Raw genomic sequence first — 9,406 nt, 5'->3', positions numbered from 1 at the left:
AATCAGGCTCTCTCCCAATACACCTCATCCGTCCAAACATCTTTCAAGAGTGAATCTGAGTGAGATTCGATCCTAACCCTTGATCCGAGCTCCACACCGATGATTAATAACGACTATTCACGCTTCCGCACCGAGGTTCGGTTCTATCAATTGGTATCAAAGCGGGGTTACCGAATCGTTCAGACTAACCGCTGAACAGATTCATTTCGCTCTTGAATCCACCATTGACGTTAAACGATGAAGTCCGTTGAAATTATTTTTGGGGGTTTTGAAATTATTTGATAATTCGGAGAAAATTTTATGGATTGATGTTTGGGTTGATGACTCGTTCGGAGATCCAACATCAATTTCATGTTTATTTGGTCTGAATGGTCCAGATCTGATGTAACAGTGTTATTTGGCTTGTTTTGGAGCAACACTGTTCATTTGACGATTTCCAGATCTGAAAAGGTTGATTATAATATGAAGATAGGTTTCTATGATTTCGAGATAGCGTGGATATTGCTACAACGATTAATTTCAGATTATGATACTTGTTTCCAGATCTGAAAAATTAGGGTTTATGTGTGCTCGTTGTTGTTTATGTTATTTGTGCTGCTCGAACTGTACATGATTTGGTAGATAAACATTGCCACTGGTACAAACTAGTATGGAGAATGTACAAGTCGAAAATGAACATGTACTAGAGGCAATATCATTACGGTTTGTTGCAGCAGATGCAAAGTGAATATTCAAGCAAGTTCTGCAAGGGCAAATCAGTAACTGATTATGCAGAAATGAAGTTTTGGTGTCTCGAGCATACTATGATCATATAAGATTGAACTCGAGTATGGAAAATGACTAAGTGTTGTTTCGAGCACAGGAGGTGTTTTGCCCAAGCACATATTTGTTTGGCTCAAGCACAGTTTATTTCGAGCACATCTTATATCGAGCACATCAAATTAGAGCACACTTTGTGAAACCCAAGGCATATCCTTTGTCTTCTCAAGAAATCTATCTTCTTTAAGTCTCGAGCACACTTTGTTATTTATTCGAGCAGACTCTTTTTTTCGAGCATACTTTGTTTTGTCTTGAACAATTATGATTGTGAAGAGAAAACTCAAGTTTGTGTCTAGCACACCCTTGCTCCCGAGCACACTTTTGTTCCCGAGCATGTTTGGTGGAAAATGAAAAAGCACTAAGTAATCCGAGCACACTTTTGTTTCCGAGCACTAAGTAATCCAAGCACACTTTTTCTTCCGGGCACACTTTGTGCTAGTGGAAAAATTGAAAAAATCACAAGTGTTTTGCTTTTCGGGTACACTTTGTGCTAGGAAAGTGCTTCCGGGTACACTTTGTGCTAGTTGAAAATTGAAAAATCACAAGTGTTTTGCTTTCCGGGTACACTTTGTGCTAGGAAAGTGATCCCAAGCACACTGTGTGCTAGGAAATAGATTTTGTGAAACATTTCAAAGTTTTGAAGAAACTTTTGAGATTTTTGGTGCCGTTGACCGTTTGACCAAGATGTTCTCTACGGAAGATATATACCAGGGGTATTTTGGTAATTTTTCTCCAATCATCAACAAGCTTATGGAATTCAAACCTCATCAATTTTCACGACTTCATCAAAAGCTTTACAAGAACAAGTGTTGACCAAGCTTAAGGATTTAATCACTTTTAGTGTCAACCAACTTTTGAATATGTTTATCTGAGATTTTTACAATCTTGATGAGGATGATCAAGATTGTTTCATCCACACTTGATTTGAAGACACAATTATTAAAGACAATTTCAACGAAATTGGGAGAGTAAAAATCTTGAATTTCATTGCAAATGGTTAGCTTCAAATCAAGTAAAAGACTCAAGTTAAGAATTGAAGATTATTTGATGATCACAATGAGTTTATTTCTTTTTGTGATGACCTTGTTACTTGAAGTTGATCTTGAAGTTCAAAGCCTCGTTCATATGCCCATACAACTACATCCAGAAGTGGTATAAGAGTGATGATTCAAAATGAACAATGGGAGAAGCTTAACGTGAGGGGGAGAATTTCAATGAAAGACAACGCGTTATGAGGAGATCATGGAAGAAATTCGATGGCATCGGTCTAAGGGGGAGATTGTTGGAACTTATGTTTTAGACCGACTCATCGAATTTACATGTGGGTGAAAAAATATAATATTTGGTCTCAACCAAGGGTGGATGGCTTGAAGACCAAGTCATGCTAGACTAGTATAAATAGATATTTTTATTCATTTGTCTAGTATGAGTGATTGTATTGTGTATGTGTGAGATCTAGGGTTTCATCCCTTTGAGAGAGTCTCCGCCTCCAGGATGAGCTCTCCTGGTGGCGGTTGATATTTCTTAATCGATTGTATGTATGAATGTATATATGAGTGTTTCATCTTAATGAGAATCATTCGGCTAATATTTCATACTACTGTTTCAATCTTGTTTGTGTTTTGATTAAAATAGTTCATCCTATTATTGATTGTTAATTAAATCAGGCTCTCTCCCAATACACCTCATCTGTCCAAACATCTTTCAAGAGTGAATCTGAGTGAGATTCAATCCTAACCCTAGATCCGAGCTCCACACCGATGATTAATAACGACTATTCACGCTTCCGCACCGAGGTTCGGTTCTATCAATTGTCAATGTTTAATGGTGATTGTGGTGGTGTTGGAATAGGTTGTTCTTGATCTTCAAGTTGCTCCCCCTGATCAGGTGCATCAACATTCATAGCCACCCCAGCTCCTCCTTCATCTCCATCAATATTATCATCTTCATCATCAGAACCATCATCATCACTATCAACATCATCTCATCCTTCCTCCTCTGAGCTTAACTCAGGCATTGGCATCACATTCAAGTCATGGTTCAACAACCATGGCAAGATCTCAAATGGAACTTCAGAATTGAATCTATTTGCAACTCCAGGATTCTTAATTCTGTTGTATGTATCAGGGTTCTGCAGTAGGTGTGTAATTCCCATAGTGGGTAAATCTCTTAATTCTCTGTTAAAGATTTTCTGCAGGAACCTTGGGTATTGCAAGAATCATCCTCTAAGTTATATGTATTTCTTGTCTTACCACAGTTGCCTCTATTCTTTTTCCATTGACATCTTCAACTAATTCAGCAGATCTCCAGAAATCCAGTGAATGATTTCTGTAGATGACAGGGCATTCAGTAAAAGCAAAACTGACGTTTGATCGAGCCATCCAGTTAATCATTGGTGCCACCGGCTCGTTGTCAGATGTGACTTGCAATAGAGCACACATGTTAAGCTTCTTTTCAAAAGCATACTTGGGTTAATCCTGTTCTGCCATATCTGAACATCACAAACAAACATATTCAAAGTGAAATTAGCACAAAAGTTTATAAAAATGAAGAAGAGAGAAAAAAATCTTCAAGAACCTGTTATTCGAAAAGTTTATAACCTAAACACATAAACAAAATATTAGTAATCAAATACATAATCAAAGCCCATTATAGTCTAATCGTAGTCGGAAAACACATTATTAATGCTTACCGAGTCGGAATTAGAAGGCTGATTCAAGTTAGGGTTTGGATTAATAATGAATGCGATAGGTCGGTTTGGGTTTCTTTGCGAGAAAGCATTTGCAGTGGAAAGAGAGAGAGAGAGAGGGAAATAAAATGTTGAAAATTTTGCCTAACTTCCTCTTCTATACCTTTTGAAAGTGGTTTTTAAATGCTTTTTGTCGTTTTGTGAATTATTAGCTGTCAAACAGTAACATTATCCATTTAACATTTTAAAACAATTTTAAAACATATAACTCTTTGACATTTTAGGCTTAGCAAACCTTACTCGGAAAAGTAATCCTTTGTAAAGTCTACGTGGTACATTTCCGCTTACACAAAGCTTACCCGAACAATATTAAATCTTTCTTGACAATATTTTCTTTTAATTTTATAAGGTTTACCCGATCCCTTTTAATCACAAACCTTGTTTGATTAAGCTATGTAATTTAAAGTCAAGATACTATGAAGGAAGGTTACCCGAAATACCAGATTTCTTGAGAACTTAATCACAAGACAATTAATCAAGTATGAAATATCAAATAAACATTCTTGCTAGGAATCAATTAAGATGCCCATATAAATTTCTCAAATTTAAATTAAAATCTTAATCTAGCATAAACCCTATCAAAAATAAGAATAATATTCAGTCAATCATAATAAAAGCATATTCAATCAAGCATACTTGAAAAACATAATGTGCTCGAGCAACCTTCTTATACAAAGTATACCCGAATAATCTTCCTAGAGTACAAAGTGTGCCCGGAAAGGACTTCTAGCAGATAGTGTACTCGGAAAATCAACTTTTGAAAATTACCAAGTATATTAGGGGAACAAAAGTGTAACCCGAAATATAAAGTGTGTTCGGAAAACAAAGTTTGTTTGAAAACACTTGTAATTCTAAAGAAAACATATCCATACACAAAGCTTACTTGGTGTACTCAAGGAGTTCACAAAGTTTGCTTGGAATAACAATCAACATAAACAAAATGCAAAGCTTGCCCAAAACAATCATATCTTGTTAAAATGCTAGCTAAAACACATAATCATCTCAAGAATTCAAGCTTGCTCGGGAAACTTGTACAATGGTGTACCTTACCCGAAAAGTGTAAACACTTCAAAGCATGCCCGAAAATCATAAACTTAGTCAAAAATGACAAAGCTTGCTCGGAAAGGTTATGAATCATCAAACCTTACCCGAAAATCATAAACTTGTCCAAAATGACAAAGCTTGCTCGGAAAGATTAAAAACATCAAACCTTTCCCGAAAATACATATTAACTCATATTCAACTGCTTTGTACCCGGAAAGGTTTGAGAACATCACACCTTACCCGAAAATACATATTCAAACAGTTTGTGCTTGGGAAGGTTTAATAACATCAAACCTTACCCAAACATACATATTCAACCTATTTTAGGCAAAATGCAACACTTTTTTACTTATACCACTTGTCAAATTTGTCAGAACAATTTTATCTTTAAAGATCATAGTTTAAGAGCAAATGGTGCATTTATAGATCAAATTTCAGTTATTTTTCATTTCAAAACAATTTCCTTTTGTAAACTAAAATGATCTCAGGAATGGGATCTGACTAAGTAGCTTTCTCAATACTTCATTCTTAGCATTATTTTGACTACAAAGACAGGTCAACAGCAGGTCTAGACTTAACATGATTTTCATCTCTTTGGTGATATGATTAAGTTTCAATTAAGTTGCAGAAAATTTAATGGATAACACATATTGTGTTCTGATGCTCCTTATCTATCCTTAAGGCTTATTTGGCTTTCTCCAAATCACCCCAATTTGACTTTGACCCCCTGGTTTTGGTTAAAATATTTAATGACAGAACATATTATAACAAATTTGAAAGATATTTTTTTTCTAATCTACAAACATATGTGAGGTTGAACGTTGGACTTACATGCCACGCAAGTCGGACTTACAGGCCTTTCATTCAGGATGTTTAAAGGACTTATATTATTGTCTCCACCCTTGTAGTTCTAGAATTAACCCTCATGTTTGTATTTTCTCAATAAAAACTTGTGAACATGTATCAACTTTTGGTTGAATAACATTTGAAATTAAAGTAGTTCACAGCTGTTCTTTGTCATTCCTTTAAAAGATGTTTCATTTTTGTGTAACCAAAGACCAACAGGCTTGTGTATGACTGGATTATCACTTTTCTGCCTATCATTTGAAAAGATTTATCTAGGAACATGCATACCCAACAATGTAACTCCACATAAATCTTAGCATTTTCTTTATGTTTATATCACCTTAGATTTTACATATCATCAAAAGCAACCATACATGTCAATGACTTTACTAAGAGCCCTTTTAGCCTAATAAATCCATATGATTGGCTAAGTAGTCAATGTACTATCATTTCCCATTTATATTCAGTTTAATATTCAAACACCCCAATGTCTATTAATTGTCAGGTAAATGGCTATCCTGTTAATCTTTTCAAAATAGCAGCAACAAGCTCTGATACCACTTGTCAGGTCCCCGATTTCAGATGGATCTTACTTAAAACATGCCATAACTCACACAAATAAATGTGTCGGCAAGAGAGTTAATGACGGGTTGCTATATTTAGAAAGATTTTCGTTTGTTAAAGGCGGAATCAATAACAAACATACGGTTGCTAAATCAGTATTCAAAGGTAATCAACACAAGCAACGATACACACAACAACGCAGAGACACATTAATTAAGAAAGAATATTGTGTGTGACGGCTGTCCTTCAAGAAACCCTAAATTGATTATCCATTTTGTATGATTGATATTAAATGAATGGAAATCTTTTTGAGTTAATCTTGTTTGTGTTGATTACCTTTGAATACTGATTTAGCACCCGTATGTTTGTTATTGATTCCGCCTTAAACAAACGGAAATCTTTCTAAATATAGCAACCCGTCATTAACTCTCTTGTCGACACATTTATTTGTGTGAGTTATGGCATGTTTTAAGTAAGATCCATCTGAAATCCGGGACCTGACAGGGACATATACTTGTATATGTTTGATCCTGTTATCTATTTGTAGACACACGAGATAGCCATTCACCCGAAGACTGAAAGTGACTGGGGCGACTGTTGTGTGTTTTGTTTAATTCATTCGCTTAAAAATATGTCGGTTACTCAAGTTCGAGAGACATGTAATTTTAAATGTTTGGCCCTGTTATTTACCTGTAGATACAATGGATAGTCATTACCTGAAAACTGAAAGTGACTGGGACGACTGAATATAACATGTCTTCTATAACATATTCTGGAAAGTGATATGATTATTCAGTTAAGAGCTCTTTAGAAGCTCTAAATATTTTCAAATGAAAATTGATCCAACATTTGGAATGATAGTAAAATTGTTTATGTGTGCCTAACGTGTGAAGTTATTAGGCTAAAAAGGCTTTTGAAAAGTCATTGATAAGTATGGTAGCTTTCCATGGTGCATAAAAGTCTGAAGTGATATAAACTAAATCTGCTAAACTTACTGTGGAGAGTCATTTTGAAGATGTGCCTCCATATACATCTCTCCGACTGATAGGCAAAAAAGTAATTACCCAGTCACACACGAGCCCGTTAGTGTCTTGATCACCAAAAATATTTTGTTTCTAAGATTTTAAAAAAATTGCCTATAGTATACAAAATTGCGTCATTAATATTCTTCTTTCAAAAGCTTCAAAGGTCAAACTATAACTACAAGGGTGGGGCATTAAAATAAGTCCTAAACACCTTGAATGTAAGGCATGTAAGTCTGGATGGCTTGTAAGTCCAACGTTCAACCTTAAAGCTTAAATTCTTGTTTGTATAGAGAAAATCTTTGATCAAGCACTAGGGGGTCGGAGTCAAATTTGGGTGATCTAGGGAAAGCCAAATATGCTTTGAGAAGAGATAGGAGGCATCACGGGTCCATAAGTGATGTCCATCTAAGCTTTATTCCTAATTGAACCGCTAATCATATCATTGATGCAATGAAAATCATGCTAAGTATCTTAGTACGTGCTATCAACCTCTCTCTCTATGTCATAATAATTCTAAAAATGAATCATTGTGAAAGCATCTTAATCAATATGATTCCTTGTTAGGATTTTTTCTTTAAAGGCTGCTCGTTTATCGAAACTGAAATTTGATCCCAAAACTTGCTAAAATTACAAGAAGACCGGGTGGTTAAATTACAGTGATTTTTTTATCTTTATTTGTTTTTATTGTTTTATTATCTCTTTGTCTCATTTGCTTCATTTTTCTTCATATTTACTCTTGTCGAAACGAATGTTATAAGAGATCTTTTTTAATCATTGGATGAAGCCCATGATTTGTCTTTATGTAAAATTTGTTATGTGCAAACTGGGTTTTCGGCCCAGACAAGTGGTCTGGCCCTAGTGTTTGGGAGTTTGTAACATTCGTTAATTTTCAAAACCGAAAACCCGACCCGTTTTAAATTTTCAGTTTTGTTTCTATTTAAATTCATATATTTTTATAATATTATTAATAATCTCAATTTTCGTTAATGTATTTTATGTGATCATTTCTATGCAATTATACTTTTCACCACCCTTGTAGTATTACATACTCATTTAAAACATTCATAATCAAGATCAAATATTTATGTACATGTCCCATGCAATTTACTAGAATTATTATTTAACTACTACTACGTTTAATATTATTATTATTATTATTATTATTATTATTATTATTATTATTATTATTATATTATCATCATATTTTCATATTATGTTACTTAACTAATAAAAAAAACCAATGAATGTTTTAATTAAATAAAATTTATTAAAATAGCTGAACACTTTGAAAACCTTTTAAACCATTTTAATTTTTGTTTTTAATTATATTAAATATGATTAATTTTTATAAATCCCATAAGACATAACAACTCCATATTTTCACTATAAAAGGAAGACAAATCCTTCATTATTTTCACACCTCAATCCACTATTTTCTTAAGATTGAAAGCATTAACAAGTAATTTTTATGATTCCATGTATTTTATAGTTTTTGTTTTGATTTAATGTTGAATGTTCATAATGTGTTCTTCATGATCATGTTACTTTTATCATAAAAATCTTATATTTTGTAAGAATCATCATGGATATCCAATATAAACACTTTGATTTTTTCTAAATCCTGGATCAAACCTAGTTATTTTGCAAGAACAAGCATGAATATATATTTATTTAAATCTTTGATTTGTTGATCAGCATAAACTTACATACTTTCTTCTAAATATGATGATTTATAAAAATTTCTTTTATTTAAAATATTTTACAATAGATATAACATACTTCATATCTTTAAATTAATAATTGAGTAAATTAGTTATTGTTTATTGTATTTAAAAATAAACTAATATTTATAATTTCTTTAAAAGAATATTACGCAAAACATCTAAGTTAATTAATTAGTAAATTAAATAATTATGTTACTTGAAAAAAAACGTTTAATCGTAAATTATTATTAATATTATTATTTAATCTTATATTAAATAGTTATAATTATGTATCTACAAATCATTCTTCAACTAATAATCATCAAATGTTTTTTATAAACTTTATTTATTTTTGTTAATTCATTAGAATCCCCAAGTCCCCATTTGTCATAAGTTAATGAAATATATATATATATATATATATATATATATATATATATATATATATATATATATATATATATATATATATATTAAAATAATGCATAATTTCTAAAACTAATATTATTTAACTTTTATAATCCCAATAGTTAGTCTTTAAATTTTGTATTTTCTTTTTAGTTATAGTTCGTAATGTTCGATCGTTTCAATTTCCTTCAACGCGCTTTTGGTTATTATTTCAAGTTATCTTCAATCTCAAATGTGAGTTTCCCACA

The sequence above is a fragment of the Bidens hawaiensis genome, unplaced genomic scaffold (assembly GCF_021521415.1).
Source record: "Bidens hawaiensis isolate Kalapana, Puna unplaced genomic scaffold, B.hawaiensis_p1.1 tig00033690_1, whole genome shotgun sequence".
NCBI classification, from domain to species: Eukaryota; Viridiplantae; Streptophyta; class Magnoliopsida; order Asterales; family Asteraceae; genus Bidens; species Bidens hawaiensis.
This window is presented reverse-complemented; position numbering follows the sequence as displayed.